Source organism: Chiloscyllium plagiosum, unplaced genomic scaffold (genome assembly GCF_037043375.1).
Source record: "Chiloscyllium plagiosum isolate Xiang-an unplaced genomic scaffold, Cpla_swu_hap1 HiC_scaffold_18, whole genome shotgun sequence".
In the NCBI taxonomy this organism is placed as follows: Eukaryota; Metazoa; Chordata; class Chondrichthyes; order Orectolobiformes; family Hemiscylliidae; genus Chiloscyllium; species Chiloscyllium plagiosum.
The window spans coordinates 121,277,988-121,302,150 of record NW_028270156.1 but is presented as its reverse complement, the minus strand read 5'-3'; positions in this window follow the sequence as shown (position 1 = coordinate 121,302,150).

The following is a 24,163-nucleotide window of genomic DNA, read 5'->3' as shown; positions in this document are numbered from 1 at the left end:
CCTGGGACACCCTGTACATACCAATGCAGTCACCGGTACCTCCCATGTGAATACCGACGCACTCCAAGAACAGCCCTGCAAATACAGGCACTCTCCTCGGCACACTATCTGTAAATACAAACATACTCACTGTGAAGAACATGCTCCTCGGACTCCCCTGTGAATACTAACTGCGTGGAAGACCCCTGTAAAGACTGAGACACTCCCTGGGACCCCCCTCCCCCATAAATTGCAACATGCTCCCCGAGACTCCCCTCTGAATACTGAGGCACTTCTCGGGGACCGTATGTAAATATTGAATCACTCCCTGGGACCCCTGCAAAGACTTGCACATTCCCCAGGTACCCGCTTATAAATACACACACACTCCCAAGGACGACCCTCCAAATGCCACCACATTCCCCGGGACCCCTCTATAATGATGGACACACTCCCCAGGGACACCGGCATACAAATACCGACACACACCTCATGACCTCACTGTAAATGCTGACACGCTGGGAAACCCATGTAAAATCGAGCACACTCCTGTGATATTCCCTGAAAATACTTTCGCATTCCCTGGGAACACCCCCCGTAAAATCTGACAAGGTTCCTGGGACCTCCCTCTAAATACTGACATATTCTTTGGGACTCCTGTCCAAATACTAATGCGCTTCCAGTCAAACCCCTGTAAATACAGACACACTCCCTGGGAAGCCCGTGCAAATACTGACACTATGCCTGGGCCACCCTATTAATACAGTCATAGACCCCAGGAACCCCCCTGAATACCGACACACTCCCCGAGGCTCCCTAAACAAACACACACACTCTGGAACCATCTATGAACACCAAGACACTCCCCAGGACCCCCTGCAAATATCAGAACACTCCCTGGGAACCAGCTGTATTCCGACACACGCCCCTGTACTGCTTCAGTTTTTCCATCCCACTGTCTCTCCCCTCACTTTCTACCACCCTCTGACTCTTTCTCGCTCGACCCTCATCCCACTCTTGCTCTTTCTGCTCCCTCCACTCTTTCTGTGCATTCGTCCCACACTCTCTGTCTGTCTCTTTTTGCCGACACCCACTTTTCTCTACAGCTCCCACTCTCTCTACCACCCCGCCAGTCTCTCTCTCTCCATCCCTACTGTCTCTCTCTATCATGAACCACACTGTGTATACCCCCGCTCCATTTTCCCTCCCTCCATCTACCACGCTATCACTTTTGCTTAGCCCTCCACCCACTCTCTCCCCATCCTGCTCCAAATCTCTCAGCATCCCACCATTCTCTCTCCCTTTGCCCCTTCCACACTCATTTTCTTTTCTTTAACTTCCCTCCCTGTCCCCACTCCACCCTCCTCCAACTGTCTCTCTCCACACCTCTCCACTCCACAACGCTAACTACTTCTTCCCACTTAATCTCTACGCCCTCCCCTCTCTCTCCCTCGACCCCCTTCCAAACACTGTATCTAAACTCCTGTACATTAGCGCTCTCTACCCCCTCCTATTTTCGCTCTCTTCCCCACTCCGTCTTTTTGACTTACTCGCTCTACCCCTACCACGCTCTTTTCATCAGCACTCCTCTCTTTCCCCTTCCCTCCCCACTCTCTCTGCCCCTATCTCTCCTCGTCCCACTGTCTCATTTTACCCTCCTCTCAAATTCTCTCTCGGTATATTTATCTCGCTCTCTCATCTCCCACTCTCCTCCTCACTCTCTCGTTGCTCCCAATCTCTCTCCATACACCCTCATCCTCAATCTCGTTAACCACCTCCTCTCTCTCTCTCTCTCTCCCTCTCTGTATATATATATATATATATATATACACACACACCCCACCCTCTCTGTCACCATCTCCCAATCTCTGTTTCCAGCCCCCTCTCACACTTTCGCTCGCCCATACCACTTTCTGTTTCTCTCTCCACTGCACTCTCTCATCCCTCTCCCTCTGTCTGTCCACCCTCCTCCCACTCACTCTACAGATTAGATTAGATCCCCGACAATATGGAAACAGGCCATATAGGCCGAAAGGTCCACTCCTATCCTCCTAAGAGCATCTCAACCAGACTCATCTCCCTTTGACTAATGCATCTAACATGATGGGCAATTTAGCTTGGAGAATCCACCTGACCTGCACATCTTTGGATTGTGGGAGGAAACCAGAACGACCAGAAGAAACGCATGCATGCACGGGGAGAATATGCAAACAACACACAGACAGTCACCCGAGACGAGAATCGAATCCAGTTCCCTAATGCTTTGAAGTAGCAGTGCTACCACTGAGCCACTGCGCCGCCCCTCCCAATTCCCCACTCCAATTCTCTCGCTCTCCCCGGCTCACTCCCAATCTCTTTGTACCTCATTCTCTCTTACCCCTTCCACTCTCTCTCTCTGTAACCAAATCCCACTCTGTCTGTAGCCTCCTTCCAATCTCTCTCTGTAATCTTCACCTATTTTCTCTCTCCATGTCTCTCTCTTTCTCGCTCTCCCTCTTCCCTCTGTGACTCGGTCTGTCTGCCTCTTTGTCTCTCTCTGTCTCTAATACGTCTACTCTCTCTCTTTATCCTGACCCACCTCGACAGGCTTCCCTCTCTTTCTCTCTTTACCCCACTCCAACTTTATGTCTCTCTCTTTGTCTCTGCTCTGTTCCCACTCTCTCTGTCTCTACATACCCTCCCACTGCCTCTGTCTCTCTACCCCTCCCCACTCTATATCCCCTCCCACTCTCTCTACACTACTCCCCTACTCTGTTTCTCGCTTCCCCACTCTCTGTCCCTCTCTTTCTCTCTCTCTACCACCTTACGTCTCTCTCTATTTACCCCCTCCAGCTCTCTCGCAACCAATTTCCTCTCTCTTGTGCTCTAATCCCTCAAGCTCTATACCCCTCGCACTCGATGTCTACCCCTCCAACTCTTTCTCTTTCTCTGTCTACCCTTCTTCCTCCCTCACGCTTTGTCTATCCCCTCTCCCTCTCTCTCCCCACCCCACTCCCACAAACTCTCTGTTTCCTCACTCCCTTTCCTTCTGACTGAATCTTCCTCCTCCCTCGCTGTCTGACATACTGTCTCTCGCTGGTCCTTCGCTCTCCACCTGACCCAGAGACGGGAGATGTTAGAGAAGCTGCGGGGTAAGGGGAGTGTGTGGGAGTGGATATGAAGGGTGTGGTTGGAGCAGTGAGATAGAAAGAGGGTGGGAAACAGAGACAGCAGAAGAGTCAGACAGAAAGGGAGGGAAAGAGAGAGAAGAGTGGAGCCAGATGGAGCAACAGGGGGTGAGAGAGTGAGAGAGTGGGAAGTGAGGCAGTGAAAGGGAAAGGCGGTGAGAAAGTGAGATTGTGCAGTGGCGGGGAGAAAATGAGAAGGAAGAGCAGGGAGAGGAAATGTGGAGAGATTTCAAGAGAGAGTGAGTGAGAGGACAGATTGCGAGGAATGGATGGGGGGTTAGAGAGAGAGAGACAGATGTGGTCGGGTGGAGATTGAACGAGTTCGCAGAGATGAATTTTGCTGAGGCCAGATCGGTGTGGGGTACGCAGAGGTGAGAGCAAGGACAGAACGACTTTCCAGCAAAGATTGAACTCAGGCCACGATCCCCTCCCCTTCACTGAGAACCACGACTTGGAGCTGAGTCTGTCTCTCTCCAACTCAGTTTCCTTAACACAAATAAAAACAACATCTTTCACTCTGCTGCTCGGCACATTTAGATGCAAAGTTTTAATCTTTACAAATTAAAGTGACTGATGCAGTCAGTGGGATGGGTGCCTTTTCTCGCTGGCCACTGAGGTGTGAGGAACATTGAAATGTGTTCTTGTAACCCCCTGTGGGATAAGGTTGGACGAACAAGCACTGCCCTCAGTCAGTTACCATAGTGGCAGGCTGCTTCATCGCTGAAAAACTGAACTGAGGTAAGAAAATACCGGATGAAATTATTAATGAGTGAATTTGATTGATGAATTTCGGTAAAGAGATATTTTGGCACATTCATCAGCTGCTTAGTCTGGGTCACAACATAAATCGTGGTGTTTGTGCAGCAAATGAGGAGCTGCAGCCTGAAGCCCAATGCCTGCACGAAACAATCTAGATGACCAGGGGTATCCACAACCCAATACATCCGCTACCATATGGAATAAACCATTAACGTTGATCATAAAGGATGATCTTGGCCGAGATCACGAACTGTAAAATGATGGACCATTTTGGCGATGTCTATTTTCTGTGTCAGACTAAGCGTCGCCATTTGTTTGAACCTGGAGTCTCCTGCGGGCTGTGCTTGTCACTAAAAATGTATCTAACTGTGAAAACATTGAGCAGCAGATTCAGGAGAAACGTGAGAGTCGGTGTTAGAATGTGTTGGAGGATCTCGATTGTGACCCAGACGCAAGAGAATAGAACACTCTCTGTTTCCTGACAAAACCGGGGCGTGTTCCACATCCAATACCAAGCTGTGAACATAAACTACCAGGAAATAGTCTTTAAATAGCTCAGCATATTCGCTACTCCCAGAACCACCGCCTCATTTTTCTCACTGCAATATTTACTTTTCAGCTTCTTGCAACAAATGGCCACAAACCGATCAAAGGTGAAAATGACGGTGAACCAGACAGAAGAGTCAATGGCTGCATAAAGCAGGACGGCGTAGATATTACACACGGGGATGGAATCCCTTGAGAAATAAAACTGTTCCGGATAAACAATGCGAATGTGTCTCAATATCAGGTCGAGGATAATGACCAGTAGATCCTCCGATGTAATGGCGCTCAGGTAACGTCTGACACATGGAGACAGTCACAATCTTTGTAAAGCATGACATAGGTTGTCACTACATCAACTTTGAGGACAGAGAACAAACACCTTATTCATCTGCCTGGAGACAAAATGACCAGTTTGACTGTGGAGCCAGTGAAATATTCAAATGTGTCACAGTCTTCAGAGGTTTATTCAAATAATTGGACATGAAATAAGAAATGGCAAGGTCTGAACTGTTGATAAAAATGTGTCATGAAACACAAGAATCCATCCCTCCCCAAACAACAGAGACTCATCGATAACTGTCTCTCAACTGCACCGGCACCATTCCCCAAAACTTCCTCTGCTGTATTGATGACCTCTCCCTGCCACGGGGTGTTTGAAGAATTCATCACTTCACCAGCACATTACATCCCGACTTCAATTTGATCGGGACCATCTTAGTCACGTTCCTCTCTTTCCTGGGCCTTTCCATCTCCATCTCCAGCGACTGATTAAACACGGTCATTTAATACAAACCTGCAAACCCCGACAGGTACCTAGGCTACACCTAATCTCATCTTGCCTCCTATAAAAAAAGCCATCCCATATTCGCAATCCTACAACCTCCACCGCACCTGTTCCCAGGATGACCAATTCCAATTTAAAAAAAAAATCCAGATGGCTTCCTTCATCAAAGACCCAAAAGTTGCCCTTCTATGTAGTCGACGATGCCCTTCCGCGCATTTCACCCATTTCCCAGACCTCTGTCCTCACACTCCTCCCCTTCAACCACAATAAGGACACAATCGCCCTGTTCCTCACCTTCCAGCTCACCAACATTCTTATCCATCCCGTCATACAGCGCCAACTACAAATCTACCCCACCAACACCGCCCAAAACACCCCCTCACCACTGTACAGGGCCCCAAAGGAAACTTCCACGTCCGACCTGTACTTTCATTCATGTCAGCTACTGTATCCGATATGGTCTTCTCCACATCAGGGAGATCGGATACCAACTTGATGATCGTCTCAGAGAACATCTCTGGGACAACTGCACAAACCACCTCCACCGCCCTGTGACTGCACACTTCAAATCCCCCTCCTAATCCAACAAGATCCTGCAGGTCCTGGGCATCCTACATCGCCACACACTAACCATCCGATGCATGGGGGAAGAACTCCTCATATTCTGTCTTTGGACCCTCCAACCACATGGTGTCAACGTGGATTCAACCAGTTTCCTGATTCCTCTCCTCCCACGTTATCAGAGGTGCAAGTGTCCAACGCAGCTCGAACCTCTTGAACTATCCATACATAAGCCTTTCCATACATAAGCTCCACCCTCCTTTGAGACCTATCACCGTATCCCCCACATTCATCGACCTACCGCATTCCCAGCGAGCTTTGTACAAGCCCCACTCCCCTCTCATTTATTTCTCAGCTCCTTGGCACACGGACCTCATTCCTGATGAAGTGCTTTTGCCCGAAACATAGATTCTCCTGCTCCTCGGATGCTACCTGATCTGCTGTGTTTTTCCAATACAGCACTCTCTGTCAGGAAACTATCTGACTCAATCATGCTCACAGACGCAGACCTGACGGGTAATGTTTCATGAAGCCCTATCACCATACCTGGCTCTATCCTGTCCCGCTGCCAGGACAGCCCGACTAGTGTTGGCGAAACCCTGAAATATTGTCAGGGAAGGACTTACCATGGAATTGGCCAACATTGATTCCAGAACACGGGAAATCTCATGGTAACAGGACAAAAATGTTCAAGGAAATGGCCTGATGATGGACATCTACTGCCCTCCGCCGCATGCCTTGATGATAACTCAGTTCCCTCGATGTTGAAAACAAATGAGTTTGATAAGGACACCGAACGTACTCTGGGTGTGTGTCCACAATGTCCATCATCAAGATTGTCTCCACAGGCCCAGCACTGACTGAGCAGGGCGAGGCATCAAATACACAGCAGCCAGACTGTGGAAAGTGATGGATGAACCAAGGGAAACATTCTCACCAAACCCCTTGTCATACATGGATCTGTCCCTCCAAGCATCTGTCGGAGCACGCAGCACACTATCCTGCAGAGGGCAAGTCTCAGCCTAATGTTGAAGAAACTATCCACTATGTTATGTAGTACTACATACTCTGAAGTAGGACATGCTTGTAAATGACCGACCAACTGGAAACTGGACATCCATGAGGCACGGTGGGCTATCAGCAGCTGTAACATCAATAGCCCTCCCGCCATCATAAAGTCAGAAGTGATTTGGAGATACCGGTGTGAACTGCAAAGTTAAAAATTACACAACACCAGGTTATAGCTCAACACGTTTATTTTGAAGCACTAACTTTCGGAGCATTACTCCTTCATCAGGTGGTTGTTGAATATAAGGTCGTAAGACACAGAATTTATAGCAGAATTTAACAGTGTGATGTAACTGTCATTATATTTTGAAAAAAAGACCTGGAATGTTCGTTAAATCTCTCATCATTTAGAACGAACATGTTGTTTTCAGTTCTTTTATATGTAAATTGGAGACCCTTTTTAAAAGTTACATTCTCAAATGAACGTGAATTGGTGGCATGTCGTCCCAGATAATGCGTTTAAGGTGTGAATTGCACTGTGTGAGATTGTCTGTGCCACAATGTTCAGATCGATTCTAATTTTAAAAAGAAAACAATGGGTTTACAGAACCTTAAATGGATTCGTGCACATTTTTGAGCAAAATAAAATGTAATTAAGCAAATGCAAGTTTAGGCAACAAACTTATGTGTGTTTTTGTGTGTGTGCGCATGTATGTGTGTGCGTGTGTCGGGGGTGTCAGTGTTGATGGTTATGAGTTTCTGTGAGAGTGTGTGCGTATGTGTCTGAGAATGATTGTAAAGGTGTACATGTCTGTGAGAGGGTGTGTGTTAGTGTTGGAGTGTATGTATCAGCGTTTGAGAGAGCTCTGCATTAATGTATGGGTCTGAAGGTGCCTGTACGAGTGCGTGTATGCGCCGGAGTACCTGTGTGTCGGACAGTGTGTAGTAGTGTCCGTGTCTGTCAGTGTGTTTGTGTGTCTGTGCCTGTGTGTGTATAGTGCAGTGTGGTCACCTTAGTGTGACATGGGCTGCTCACTGATGGTTCCAAACGTTTCAGAAAATTCATAGTGACACCTATACTGAAGCAGACTATTTAGCCCATCAAGAGTTTTGGATAGGAACAAATGAGGCCATTCAGACATTCGATGCTTTTACTCAACGAGTGAAGTCGATCTTTTAAATTCTTATGCCTGTTCCACAGGAAATGGAAGGGACTATTCAAACTTTCAAAGCTGCTGCACAGATATGCAGATAAGACTGGTTACTGAGCAGCGAGCAGGAATAAATTCGGGATAAATCAGTTTTTAACAGTTTAACACAAATTGACCACCACTGCACTGACACAGTGACTAGTGCTGGGCCTGGACCATTGGCAACCAATAACAAATTTTTAGATAATTGGAACAAATGTATTTTAACTAGGATAGGCAGGACATTACGTTCTCGAGAGGAGGTATATTGGGCAAGCAATGGACAACAATTCAGCAGCTGTAATATAACGTGGGTAACTGTGGACCTTTGAATTTTTCAGGAAGAATAGAAGGCTGTTTATTATATAACCGAAGAGAGATTACAGGACTTAGTGGCCCGGTGAGTACTGGAGGATTCACTCTGACACATTCAGACGTGGTAAGTGTTGTTCCATCTCCCTGATGGTCTGCTCCTTGATGCTTCCAGTGGTCCCGTTGCTTACACAACACACGAAAGCTTCTGATGTTGTTGGTTGGCGTGGGGAATGGTGACGTGGAGGGTGTTTTGAATCGTGTATCAAGTGGACGGCCTTTATCCAAGAAGGCATCGTTTCTTTCTACGTGGAGACCCGAAAATGATGGGAATGTCTAACTGCTTCTAAATGAAGACGCTGTGGCTGTTGCCAGGAGATTGTATTAACTAACATGATATACTGAGCATGGTTGCACACCGATATTAATGACGTGAAAAATGGAGTGTCCAATCATAAGAATAAGAATTTTTTTTAAAAAAGCATTGATAGAACAGCTGAATTAGTTAGTTATATCACATTCTCAATCCACCACAGAGGTGCATTAACCCAGAGGAGATATCTGTTCAGCACAGATCAACCCGTGCTCGGTCCAACCCAAAAATCTGTTGAGTGCAGAAAATGTGCAGACCACAGTAGTACGTTGATCTATGAACCCAGTCTAGATATCTGTCCGGCACCGGAAAATGTGGAGACCACAGACGTGTATTGGTCGATAAACACGGACTGGATCTCTGTTCATCACTGGGAGCTATTCAGACCACAGCAGTGCATTGATCTTTAAATCTGGTCAAGATAGCAGTCCTGCACGGGGTGATATGCAGAACTCAGAAGTGCATTGACCAATGAATCCAGACTGAATATTTGTTCATCACTGGGAGCTATGCAGTACAAATGTATTCAGGCCACTCTGAGCGAAGCACTTTGTAAGATGTTGAAAGAAATTTTATTTCATTTTCAATTTTTTAAAATGTACTCTTTCAAATTATACTGACAATAGTTTGTAAAGGCTTGAACCAAATGAAATGGCAGCTATGGGCATGTTCATCTCCTTCTATTAATATCTCAGTGACTGAATTGCAAGGAATCGGACAAAATATGTCTGCGACACCAAAAGAATTCTTCGAAGAAGGAAACAGTCATGAATTGTCCGAAAGATGGCAGCAGGGTCAGAATCTTTCCAGGCGGCGCTCCTCTGCTTTATCCACTCAGTCATTGTGTGTCTCCTTTTTTCAATCCTTTATTCTTGAGGGTCTTTTTTTCCCCAAACGTTAAAAGTTTTGAAGTTACTCCGACAGGAATGGACGAGTTGAGTCTCAGGACGGAGGTTGGTGTTGGGAGGGCAGGTCGTGAGACTTAAAGCACTGAGCAGTCTGGAGAGTGGGCCTGGCAGGTCTGGAAAAGGGGCCCGGCATGGTCTAGAGACTGAGCCAGTGCGGCCTGGAGACTGGGCTGGCATGTTCTGGAGACTGGGCCCGGTGCGTCCAGGAGATCGGACATGTATGATCTGACACTGTACGTCGTGCAGTCTGGAGACAAGGCCCGGTAAGGTCTGAAGACTGGGGCCGGTGCGGCTTGGTGACTGAGTGTGGTGTTGACTGGGGACTGGGCCGGGCGTGGTGTGCAGACTGAGCCCGCATGTTCTGTAGACTGTGCCCATTGTGGTCTGGAGACTCAGCCCGGCGCTGTCTGCAGACTGGGCTGTGTGCAGTCTGGAGACTGTGGTGCCTGGAGCTTGGGCTCATTCTAGTCTGAAGACTCGACTGGACATAGCGTGGATACTGGGCTCGATGTAATTGGTAGACTGTTCTTTTGCAGCTGGATACTGGTCCTTGCTCAGTCTGCAGACTGGGTCGTGTGCTGCCTGGAAACTGGGCGCAGTTTGGCCTGCAGACTTAGCCCAGTGTCGCCTGGAGACATGGCTAGCTTAGGTCTGGAGACTGGGCCCCATGCTGTCCAGAAACTGGGCCCGGCGCAGTCTGGAGACTTGTCACAGTGAGGTCTGGAGACTGGGTCCGGTGTGGTCTATAGGCTGGGCCCAGTGCAGCCTGGAGACTCGGTGCTCACACAGACTGGGGTGTAAGCAAGTTTAATTCGAATCGGTTCATTTTTCATTTTTATTCTTCCGCAGGACTTACATTTATTATTCTTTCAATTTTGTACCAATCACTCAAGAATCTTTACCGAGGTGCCTTGTAAATAAGATGACGCCATAAGCGAGGACATTGCATGGTTTTCACTGCATTTATTAGAGTGAACGCGTCAATGAAGCCAATTTAAATTAAATGTGAGAGAGTCGCCGTCTTTGATGCTTTCCCAACAAAGCTGCTCCTTCTGCAGTGGCCTGGAGCAGCGTGCAGTGGGTGGCATTACGTCACTTCAAATACACGGGAGATAGATTGAGAAAGAGTGAGAGTGCGAAGATTTTCATCCCCTTTTCAATGGATTCACTCCCAAAACAACAGGAAGCCAAATGCTCCGAGACATAGATGCATTAATATATTGAAGCACTGACACAAAGACACATGAAAACACACACACACACACACACACACACACACACACACACACACACACACACACACACACACACACACACACACACACACACACACACACACACACACACACACACACACACACCTATAAATACCCATCCACAGAGAGACACACATACACACAACCATAAAAACAGAGGTATATGCAGGCATTCGACCACTCATGCCTGCCATCCCAATCAATAAGGTCACGGCTGATCTGATCCTGGCCTCGCCTTTATTTCCTCTTGGGAAATAAGGCAGGGCAAGTGACTGACCTGTTACACGTTGTGCTCATTGGAACCTGTGAAAGTTTATGAGTTTGAAAATAGTTCTGGAAAAGGAAAAGCCTCTTCCACAAGGTAAGGTTATAAAGTGGGTCAAGGCCAACTGTGATGGTATTAGACAGGAACTTTCGTAAGATGTTTGCGGGAAAGCTGGTCACACGTAAAGGGACGTCAGGCAAGTGCAAGACTTTCAAAAGCAAGAGCATTAAGGGACAACATGTTTCTGTTAGTGTGAAGAGGAATGCCAACAGTAGTAGGGAACAGGACATGACAGGAGATATTGAGGCAAAGAAAAAGCAAGGAGGTTTATGTCAGATTCAGGCTGCTGGGGATCAAGGGAATTCTTCAAGGATTATAGGCCGTGTAGCAGAAAACCCGAGGGAAATCAGGAGGGGGAAATGAGGCATGCGATAGCTTTGGCTGATAAGGTTATGGAGAACCAAAGGAGAATCTCTAATGATATTACGGAAAAAAAGAGTAACTCAGGAGAGAATCGAGCCCCCGAGGTATCGAAGAACATTTAATTTGTGGACTCACACACGATGAATTCGATTAACTAGGGGCTCCTGGTGCTTCGCTTTCCTCCCAAAGTCCAAAGATGTGCAGGTCAGTTGAGGCCAGTCCACGCTAACTTGTCCATAGTGTTAGAATCAGAGGGAAATGGTGCTGAGTGGGTTACTCTTCGGAGGGTCGGTGTGGGCTGGTTGGGCAGAAGGGCCTGTTTCCACACTGTCGTGAATCTTATCTAATCTAGGTTTAATGTCACATGTACTCACATAAGGACAGTTACATTTCTACAATAACCTCATGTAACACATCTTCAATAGAAAGGTAACCACGCCCAACCCTCAAGTACAGAAACATGGTGCAATGTGGAAAAAAAGAAAACAATGTTAAAATTTAAAACATGACATCCCTTCCTGCAAAAGTGTAAAAGCACAGAACCAGTTAACCGTCCAACAACACAACCCATATGTGTGTGACCATGCTGGGTTCATACTCCTCACAAAGACTCGATCTCCTCTCACTCCGCTGCTTTCCAGCCAATTCCTGCTCATTGGATGAGATTCTACATGAATAAATCGCGTCAGTATTTACTGCGGAGAAAGTCATGGAAGCGAGGGAACTTGTGGACACCAAAAAGAAGGTGAGGTTTTGAAACGAGTCCTCATTTTAAAATAGGAATTGCTGCAGGTGATAAAATGCATAACCGTTGATAAATTCCCAGCACGTGTTCAGTTGTATCCCAGATCATTGCAGGAAGCTGAGAATGAAACTGCGGGGCCCTTAGCTAAGATATTGAATCATCACTTAGTGCTATGAGGATGCATCACTGGATCCAAAACATTAACTGTGATTTCACTGCACAGATGCGGCCACACCTGCTGAGCTTTCCCAGCACTTCCTGTCTTTGTTTTTAATTTAGAGCATCCTCAGCTCTTTTAGTGTTTTATTTGTATCATTGACAACCACAGATGAGCTGCTGGAGGACTGGAAGACAGCTAATGTAATCACATGTTTTTTTTTAAAAGTGACTGCAAGGAAAAACCAGGGAGCTACAGAACGTTGAGATTGATGTCGGGGTGGACAAGTGTTTGGGGGAGATTTTAAGAGACAGGATTGATCAGAATTGGGAAAGGCAGGGACTGATTAGGGGCTTTGTGTCTCACCATCTTGATTGAAAATTTTCAGGAGGTGGTAATGAAGTCAGATGAAGGCAATCTACGTGGACTTAGTAAGGCTCAACAAAAATTCCTCATGGTAGCCTGGTTAAGAAGGTGATATCACAGGGGATTAGGGAGGGCTAGTTAATTAGATGCAAAGGTGGTTTGACACTATGAGACAGAGGATAGTGGTAGAGATTTGTTGCCCCAATTTTTTGTCTATGATAAGTCATATGCCACAAGGACCAGTCTGCCATTTTTCGTTATTTTTATTAGTGATTTGTATGAAAAGATAGGACTGATGAATAGTAATTTTAGAGACGAAACCAAAATTGGTTTTATAGTGGACAGTGAAGAAGGTCACTTAAAAGGACAGTGTGATCTTGAACAACTGGGTCAGTGGGCTAAGGAATGACAGATGGCGCTGCATGCAGATAAATGTTAGGTGTTGCATTTTGTGAGATAAACCAGGGCAGGATCTGCACAGTTAAAAGCAGGACTCTGCAGAATGTTGTTTAATAGACTGACCCAGGATTGTAGGTCGATAACTTATTGAAAGTGGAGTCGCAGGTGATGAATGCCTACGTTCATTGATCAGAACATTGAGTATATGAGCTTGGACATCATGTTCCAAGGCTCCACATAGAGGAGTGAATATAAATCTTGTCACTCTGCTATAGGATGGATATTATGAATTCGGAAGGGTACAAAATATTTAACATGATGTGAGAGAGACAGGATGTTTTGAGATACAAGGCTAGGCTGGGAATTTGTTCCCTTTGAAGACTTTATAGAGTTACATCAAGCCATGAGGGACATGAATATGATGCATAGCCAAGGTATTTTTCCCACAGGTTGGGGTGTCCAAAACCAGAGAGTATAGGTTTCAGGAGAGAGAGATCTGAGAGGTAGTTGTTTCTCACATATTGTCAGTATGTAGCGGGCTATCAGAAGAAGTGATAGCGGCAAGCACAACTACAACATTTAAAAGACAATTGGATGGGTGCATGAATAGGAAAGGTTTTTAGGGAAAAACAGAAAGCAGAAAAATAGATCTAGTTCAGTTTAGGAGACCTGGTGAGCATGGACGTGTTGAGTCAAAGGGTATGTTTGCATAATCTATGACTCAAAGAGTTTGTGACTCTTTCACACCCCTCTCATCTCCGTCATTACCCTCAATTTATTTCCAGGTAATAAACACTATGTCGATACTTCCAATGATCTAGCTTTCTGATTTGAAGAGAGAATTCCTAAAATAACATGGTCCTGCAGAGCATAGCTGAAGCAGAATTGTATTCAACCACAGTTTGTAATTTGTTGCCCAGTATGATCCCTTAGTCTACCGTTACCATCAAACTGATCGAAAGTTCAGAGTCGAGTGAGGGTGAAAGTGTCAGAGTCAGAAACATGTGGACCTAACACTGAACACAAACCGTTTAAGCTCCTGCACTTGAATGGTTACAGTTCAATGTGCAGGATTAACATCTGATGGAGAGGGTGAAATGATCCCAAGACCAACAGATCAGCTCAAATCTCTGCTGTCCCGCCTCATCCAATGTTAAATGATGATGGACGATTGAACAACTCACTGGGGGAGTTGACTCCATAACTATCCCCATCCTAAATTATTGAATAGCCTTGCACATGATGGTAAAAGACAAGTATGCAGTATCTGCATTATCCTCAGCCAGAAATGTTGAGTTGTTTATCCATCTCACACTTGTCATGATACCCGCAGTATCACAGATTTCAATCTTCAACCAATTTGATTTACAGCGCATGACACGAAGAAACAGCTGAACACAGTTATTAAGACAAAGGCAATGATCCCGGACAGCATTCCTGCAATAGGACTGAAAATATGTGCTGTCCAACAAGCAGGGTCCATGGGGAAGCTGTTTCATTCCAGTTCCAACTCTGACAACTATCTGGGACGTGGGCAATTACTCAACTATATCCAGTCATACAAGAAGAGAATAATTCAAATCTGACCAATTAGTGACCCGTTATCCTCATGATGATAGTCAAATTGGTGGAAGTTCTTTTTTGACGGAGCTGTCAAGCAGCACAGAAATAATCTACTCAGTGTGGTTTCTGATAGGTCCCCATGAAAAGATGGTGCCGTTGTGGAAATGTCAGTGGATTACTAATCCAGAACAGGCTGATGCTCTGGCAGATGGTGCGAGTTAAAACAATTAATAAAATATCAAAATCTAAAATGTGGTGTCAGTAATAGTGCCCTTGAAGCCAATGTCGATTTCAAACAACGATTTACATTCCCAATGTACTTACAGAAAGCAAATCTCCAGTGGTTTCCAGGTCAGGCCGAAAAGTGATTCCAGGCTCACAGCCATGTGATAAACTGTTCAATGGTCCCACAAACAGCCAAGCAAGACACTTAATTCTGTCAAACTGCTCCGAGGTCTTCAAGAATAAATCCGGGCAGAATACTGGCACCAAACTCGGTATCGAAAAAGGAATAGGCAACACAGTCCTTTCGACCCTGCAGAGACTACCTTCCTAACATCTGAGAGCTTGTGACAACATTAACAGAGCTTTCCCACAGACTGCACAAAAACATCGGGAACGGGGTATGCCATTCAACACAGAGAGTCTCCCCCATGCTGGTTTTCCCTTAATGGCCATATCCCTTAATGTGATCAACCATCGTGAAATATAGGATATAAATTGCAATTGTCCCTTTTCTCCATTGATTTTTATCCCCATTCAATTACAGGTGGTTCTCAAATGAAGCGAGTTTATTAAGCAGATTTGGCTGTAACGTGATTAGTAAATTGTGGATCTTATTTTTATAAAGCAAACGCTCGTTCACTGTTACGCGATTCCATCCCTGATGCCAGCTGAACAGCAAAACCCAGCCTCAGGATCCTCGGTCGGCAAAATATACACACAGTGTGTTCAGTTCCAACAGGAATGCAATCCGTTCTGTGAGGCTTTAAATTGAGCCTGAACTGCGAATTGAAGTCTACACTTAGAAGGAACGTTATTCCAGCCAGGAGGAGAATCTTCTGGAGAACTGGAGTACCACGTCAGCGTTACGTGTTCAAGCAGCTCACGCGCTTATTTGTGAAGAGCTTGATAAAAGGTAAACTGCTGTAGTCAGAGAACGCTGTGTTAAAAATATAGATTTCCTGTACTATTTCATTATAATTTATGAAATTATGAGGTTGACTTAGACTGTGCTGTCCGTTGTATTAGGCTAACTATTAACTTTGTTTTGCATTTTACTGATATTTTTGTAATTTCGCCGAGAAACCTGCTCTTACACCGGCCCCATTATTTTTATTGAATGACTTTCTAGAACACAATGTTGCACGGGAACACAACTATTGTGTTATAGAAGGCCTACCGCTAATAATGCCTGATCTTTTACCTCCACAGCAAACTCCTGCTCTCTCACGATCCCTTCACTGTCTAGAAATCCTTATTGATACCCAATGCCTTGGTTTCCACAACCTGATGTGGGAGAGAATTTCACAGGTTCAACAGTCTCAGGGTGCAGATATTGATTCTCAACTCAATGCAGATTGGCCTGCCCGTACGTAATGCTGTGGCCCATTCTTTAAGGCATTCCATCCAGGGGAGTTATCACTCTTGCTTCCAATCTATCTCGCACTGTCAGAGTTTTATATATTTCATTGAGATGTCCTCTCACTTTCATAAACCCCATGAAATATAGAACCAGTCGACCCAAACTCTGGTCTCACAATAAGTCTGTCATCTCGGGGATCAGTCTGATCATCCTTCGGTGCTTACCCTCAATGTCAGTTTTGGTCTTGATTGGGTAAGGAGATCAAAATTGCACACAATACCACACGATGCCCGGGATGGAGACTCACCAAGACCATGCACAGCTGCAGTAAGACAACTTTACTCCTGTACTCAAATCCCTTTGAAATGAAGATCAACACATAATTTATCTTCCTAACTGTTTTCTGCCCGCGTCGTGTTGGTTTCAGTGACTTGTATACAGGGAGATCCAAATCATTTTCAATGTTGCATCTCCCACTTGGTGGGTCTATGCACGGTGGTCAGTGAGAAATGCCATTCCCATTATTGACTTTTAGCTTCGGACCTCACTGCCTTGGACACAAAAAAAGGGGCATCAGTCTCTTGAAAGATCAATATATTTCAACCAATACATTTCAAATGCTCAGCTACCATTCCCTGATTAACACCAAAATGCACAACCTCATATCTTCACAGATTGCTCCTCATCTGCCACGTATTTGCCCATTCACTTCATTTATCTCCATTTACCCGGGTTACATTCGATCTGCCATTAATCAGCCCATGTGGCCATTCCATCTCTACCTTCCTGGAACAAAAGATTTTCCTCCTCGCTGCCAACCATCCGGCCAAGAGAGGTGAATGCAAGAGCTTAGGTAAGAGCAACTGGCCTCGACAACAAGGCTGCATTTAACTGAGGATGACATCAAGGAGCCTGAACAATATTGCACTCAATGAAAATTGTTTGTAACATCTCCACTGTTTGGACTCATTAATACCACAAGGGAAGATTTTAATAATCGGTGAATATCAATCATCTCAGCGATGGGACAGCGTTGCAGGAGATCCTCTGTCTAGCTTCCTCAGCCCAAACATCTCCACCTTGTCAAAAAGAATCTCTGCAATGTGGAAGCAGGCCATTTAGTTCATTGAGTCCACACTGATCCAAAGTGGGGATATTCATTGACGATCACACCATGTTCAGAATCATTCCCCGCCCCAACACCAGCACTCGCTACTGAAGAAGTCTGTGAGCATGTGCAACAAGACCTGGGGAATATTCAGGCTTGCGATGTTAACATGTCGGTAACATTTATGTAAGAGCGCTGCACATTTCAACAGTAAATGAGCTGCATGGTGACTCAGTGGTTAGCAGTGCTGCCTCACAGCAATAGCGTCCTGAGTTCGATTCCAGGCTTGGGAGATTGTCTGTGTGGAGTTTGCACATTCTCCCCTATCTGCGTGGGTTTCCTCCAGGTGCTCCGGTTTCCTCCCTGAGTCCAAAGATGTGCAGATCAGGTGAACGGGCCATGTTAAATTGCCCACAGTGCTAGGTGCATTAGTCAGTGGGAAATGGGTCTGGGTGGATTATTCTTCGGAGGTTCGGTATGGACTGGTTGGGCCGTAATACAGTCTCCACACTGTAGGGAATCTAATCGAAGTGAAGGAGATCATTCAGTACCTCAATCTGGGTTGCCAAGAAAGCCATTCAACCTATCAGGACAAGGAGATGGACTGCCCATTCAGTCCCTGCTGTCTGATACACAGGAAGACAATAAGTCTGCTCACTCCCATGCGTCACTTACACGGGATCGGGAAAAAACACATTTCAAACCTGGAATCATTTACAATGAAACAGGAAGAGGTGATCACCTTCTAAAATCACAAACAAGGTCCAGGAAGATGTCAGTGATGCACCAATATCGCAAGCTAATGGAGTAACAAATGCACAGATGGATTGCTCCATATTATTCCCCATAGCTTCATTACTGATAGGGCATATGTCATAGTTTGACATGGTGTTCTGGCACTGGGAATGGAACCTTTTTTTCATTAATTTCAAAGGCATCTTCCAACCCTGAGAGAGCTGACCCATTGTCTCCCTGCAGGTCACAAGCTGGCGGGGAAAGGCAAAATATTTCAGAATGAATGTATTCCGGCTGCTCACCGGATTGTGAACGATATAACGTTCAGTGCAGGGTCCCACATTAACTCTGCATTAAAGTATTCAAAGTTCATTCAGAGCCTGTATCTCTCTGTCAATCGACATGAGATCTTTGCCAGGCACATAAATTCCCGGTAAGAAAACATCCGACAGGAAGTATGGAATTTCACAATGGCTGTTTCAGACATAATGAGTACGTTTCCATAACCATCAATTGTTAAGTACTTATTCTCTCACAGATCTACAGATTAAACTCATTGTTACTGCACTCTCTCATCATGGTAACATGATGTCAGGGTTTAATGGCACGTCTCCAATCGTGAAGTTAGAGGTGATGGAGAGAGATGATGCTTTCTCTTCCCATTACGAAGACTCTAGTGTGTTTTGGCAGGCGAGGAGGTGCTGGGCTCCCGAGGTTGCCTGCTACTGATCAACAAGCTTTCTGAGTCTTCTTGTTTTGTTTCTTTATGTGTCACTTCAACATTTATTTTACTACCATTTAACGGCTTGAGTGGGCATAGGACATTTTTGAGAAGCTCCATTAGTGGCGTAGGTGGGGTGAGTACGTTCCCTTCCTTATGGGCATTATGATCTGTGGAGCGGTGCTCTGCTTCAGTGGAGAGATGGTAAAACTGATTCACACAGAATTCTTAGTTTGACAGATCGCCAGTTATCGCTGGCGTATAAGCTGGGTTGTGTGGCAATAAATATCTCTGGTCTGCTGCACACTCTCTTTATGATTTATCTCAGAATGGCCTTTTGATGTTGTTTCCTCCTGCTTTGGAGAACTGCATGCGAGAAAATCTAGAAGAATGCAGCGCAGTACAGGCCTTTGGGCCACCGATCTGTCTCCTGAATTGCTTTTTGACAAGTGTGTGTCTATGTGATGTCCCCATTTGGAGAAATTACTTAAATAAGCCTATTTGTCCGTTAAGTTTTCCAGTAGAAACAAGTTATTCCAACTTCCTCTTCCTTTAGTTGTGTTTTGTCAACGGTGTATGAATAAATTGTGTTTTGTTATTGTCAAATATTTTGCCAAAGCGAATTGTATCTGAAACACAACACCTCACATTTACCTTGAAAGAAGAAAACACCTTGGTCGAGGCTGCCTTCTTTGTGTATTTTGAGGAGGTCTGTCTGATCTATAATAAGAGGGTTAAATATGTAGGTTTTAATTGGATCTGCACTTAATGGACAACATATTGCAGAAATTCGGGGTTGGAATGCAGCTGGAAGAGTCACAACAGATACTCAGTCCACCTCAGAGATCCAGCCCGGACATGTATAAGCCCAGATGAGATATCTGCTCAGCATGGAGCACTCCGCAGACCAGGCTCAAAACAACCCAGCAATCTGTCCAGGATAGAACACTGTGCAAGTCTCACCAGACTACTAGTCATGTTTCCAACATGGGAAGCAATACAGACAAGAACGGTGCATTGATTTATAAACCCGAACGAAACGCTCCGTCCAGCATGAAGAGATACACAGACCACACCAATGTCTTGCTCTATATACGCGGGCAAGGTTAAGGAGCTGTACAGTGAACAGGGCTTCATTTTACAGTAGCAGTGGGTTTGGTGAGATCGAGGATCGGGGGTTGCTGAGAAGTTAGTTGAACTATATTTGAGCAGTGGCTACAACCGAGACATGATATATGTAATTCCTCCATCCGCCCTCCTCCTCCAATCAAAAAGACTGATGTGCTGATGAGGTAAGGATTTTCTATTTATTTTATATCGCGTGATTGTGGAAGATTTAGTTTTGTTTTCTTCTATCATTTATATTCGACTTGATTATTTGAAATAGGCCAGAGCAGAAAAGTATTAGAAATCATTTAACTCATACATTTATTGAAATAAAATACTGACATAAGTAGAAGAAGCTGGGCAGGTGATGTGTGTCGCTGTATGAAGTGGGAATTGGCTGATCTCTTTGTGAACGGCAGTGACCACATCTGCAGCAAGTGTTGGTTGCTGGATGAGGTCCCGCTCAGAGTTGATGGTCAGGAATCTGAGTTTAAACCTGTCGGTACATCCAAGAGGGGAGAGGAACATGGATGCTTTGTTTCTGTCGACAGTGACACTTGGTTGATTAAGTAATTCAAATTCAGTTAGTTCTCAGGGCCAAAAGAGTGTGATTGCAAGTGAGGCAGGTAGGGCCATTCAAGAATTCAGAAATGGAGGAACCTCAGCTTTTGACCTTATCCAACAGGTATGAGATGCTTGGTCTTTGTGTGGATGAAGAAAAGGGCTGCAGGGAGCATGAGCCAGCTGACGATGGCACCGTGTTGCAGAAGGCCATTAAAGAAGGTAGTTATAGGGGTATCTATACTTAGGGTGATAGATAGAATCCTTTGCAAGTCGGATCGAGAGTCCCGCATGGGAAATTGCATTCCCAGTGCGAGGGTGCAAGGCATTTCTGCAGGATCCAGTTGTTGTGGTCGATGATGAGACTAAAACAATGGGCAGCCGAGAATGGAGGTATTATCAATCACTCGGAACAATATTGAAGAACAGGTCTCCGAGGTTTATAGTGTCTGGATTATTGCTCGAGCACATGGAAGTTGGTTTAGCTATACGGAAATTGGGGAACTCAACACCTGGCTCAGGGATACGGTGGGAAAGTGGCGTTCCATTTACTTAAATTACTTTCGTTTTCACTTAAATTACTTAGTAGATTACTTACTTACAGTGTGGAAAAAGGCCCTTCGGCCCAACAAGTCCACATCGACCGCAGAAGCACAACGCACCCAGACCAATTCCCCTATATTTACCCCTTCACCTAAAGCTACGTGCAATTTAGCATGGCCAATTCACCTAAACTGCATAGTTTTGGATTGTGGGAGGAAACCTGATCACCCGGAGGAAACCCACACAGACACGGGAAGAATGTGCAAACTCCACACAGATAGTCACCTGAGGCGGAATTTGAAACCAGGTCTCTGGCGCTGTGAGGCAGCAGTGCTAACCATGGCCGCGGCATTGTCATCGAGTTTGGAACTGAGATGTCTGCAACGCTTGAACGGTCTCCACCAGAACCGATATAGAAGCAGTGTTCCAGCAAAAATGACAAATAGGGTGGTTATGAGGAATCTAACCTCGTCAGTTGGAGCGAAGGGAAAGGGGAAACGACAGGACATATGATGGTCAATAAAAAGGTACTCAGCAGGTGAGCGTGCGTGCAAGAGGGTTTAATTTCAAGGCCGACTGTGAAAGAAGGAAAAAGGAAGGATAGGTCATGAGATATTCTTCGAGATGTTTTGGAAATCATGAGGGTCAGAAAGCTGGCATAACAGCTCAATACCTGAATGCTCGTAGCATTCATAACAAGGTTCATGAGTTAACTGCACAAATCATCGTGAACGAGTTTGACGTAGGAAACATTTTGGAGACATGGTTACAGGATGGTCACAACTCGGAGTTAAATATCCAGTGGTACCAGACTATTTGGATGAACAGACAAAAAAAGGCACGGGGGGTGGTGTAGAACTGGTATTCAAGGACAACATCAGGACTTTGCTGAGAGTATGAAAATTATTCTGGCAGTTATGTAGATAACTTTGTGTCTAATTGCATGTCTGGGAGCATATGCCAGGGCTCCAGTTACAGTTAATGGTAGTGTATTTTTATGGAGTACTTAAATCACTGTTGGATGACTTCATGCTGAAGACGATGTTGTTGTAATGTGGAAGGTTAAGTGTAATGTAGGAAATCAGTGTGGCAGACGATTACTAGTTTAAAAAGACAAAGCAAGCCAGCATGGTTGGTTAAGCTAATGTTATCTAATAAGCGTAGGAACAACAAAAGTATGAACTGTAGAAGGACGAAGAGATTGGCGATAGTCAAGGAAGACATTTAGCTGGCTGCCACAGCTTTGATTTTGCAAGATTAAGGTTTTAATTTCGTGAATGACTTTCTGCGTTTCCTGGCTATTTTAACTAGAACATTGAGTGTATTTTCGACAATAAGTAATAATTTAAGTTCTAGGAAGAATGATGTTTAATCCAATTGAGTGGAAGTTGGAATTCGTGGAAGAAAAAGCCACTGATAGACGTCGTCTGTCGGCCATCAAATTAAAGATGACATTGGGGCGGGCAATAAACAAAGCAATATCTAATCCCTGTCAAATTAGTAATGCAATTGCCATGGGGATTTTAATCGACATGGCGATTAGTCGAACCAACTCGTTCAGGCTATCCTTGAAAGAGGGAATCTTTGAATGTGCCCGCAATAGTTGTCTTGAACAGTATGTAATGGAACCGATGGGGGAGCAAGCTATCCTGAAGCTGGTCCTATGTGATGAGACGGGAATAATTAATGGTCTCATCGTCAGGAATCTTCTTGGAGGAAGGGTGACAATGTGGTTGAATTTACGATACAGATGGACAGTGTGAAGATAAAATCCAGTACCAGGGTCCTGTGCTTAAACAAAGGAAACTAGAATACAAGGAGGGTGGATTTGGATAAAGTAGTCTAGAGATAAAGACTTTATTGTGGGACAGACGACGAGGAGTAGAGGACTATCAAAGTAATTTTTCAAAGTGATCAGCAAAAGAATATTTGAATGATAGACCCGTTAACTGAACCTCTGGAGTGGGAAATATGCTTGTGTTTATTACCAAGGAAGAAAGAAATTGCATGGCATCTCGATTGAAATTGTCACATTGGACAGATGCACTTTGTATTCATGAAGAGCAGCACATGCTTAAAGATGTTTTTGGAATTCTGTGAAGAAATTACGACTATGGTGGACAACGGTGTATCAGTGAATATGGTTTTACCAAGATTACCAAAAGATCTTCGACAAGTTGCTGCACCAAAGGCTGCTGCAGAAGATGTGGACCCATTATGTTATGGAAAGAGTATTAGACTGGATAGAGGATTGACTGACAGGAGGCAAGGTATGGGGATGCATGAGTGCTATTCTGGCTGACAAACAATGACTAATATTGTGCCTCAAGGATCAGTCTGGGGAGCGCAATTGATCACAATTTATACAGACGATTTGGAGTTGGGGACGAGGAGTCGTATGTCAAAGTTTGCAAATGACTCTAAGATGAGTGACAGAGCAAAGTGTGCAGCGGACTGTGAAACTCTGCCGAGGAACGTACATACTTTAAGTGAACAGGCAGGTGGAATACAATGTTCAGAAATGTGAAATATTCCATTATGTTGGAGTATTGCTTGAATGGTAAAACGTTGCAACACGCTATTATGCAGATGGACCTGTGTGTCCTTGTGCATGAAGCAGAGAAGGTTGGTCTGCAGATACAATAAATAGGAAGGCAAATGGAATTTTGTCGTTCATTGCAAAAGGCATTGAATTTAAAAGCAAGGTGATTATGTTGCACCAGTACAGGCTAGTAAGACCACAACTTCAATTTTGTGTGTAGATTTCGTCTCCTTATATGAGGAAGGATGTATTGGCACTGGAGGAAGTGCAGAGGAGGTTTACTAGAATGATTGTGGAGTTGGCGCTGTTGGCTTATGAGGGGATTCTGAGTAGAGAAGGATCATATTTATTGGAATTAAGAAGAATGGAAACAAATGATATTACGAAGTAAATGGATATTTTAGAGTAGAGAGGGTGTTTCCATTGGCAGGTCAACCGAGAATAAGAGGACATAGCCTCAACATTAGGGGGAACATGTTCAGAGCTGCATTGAGAAGGAA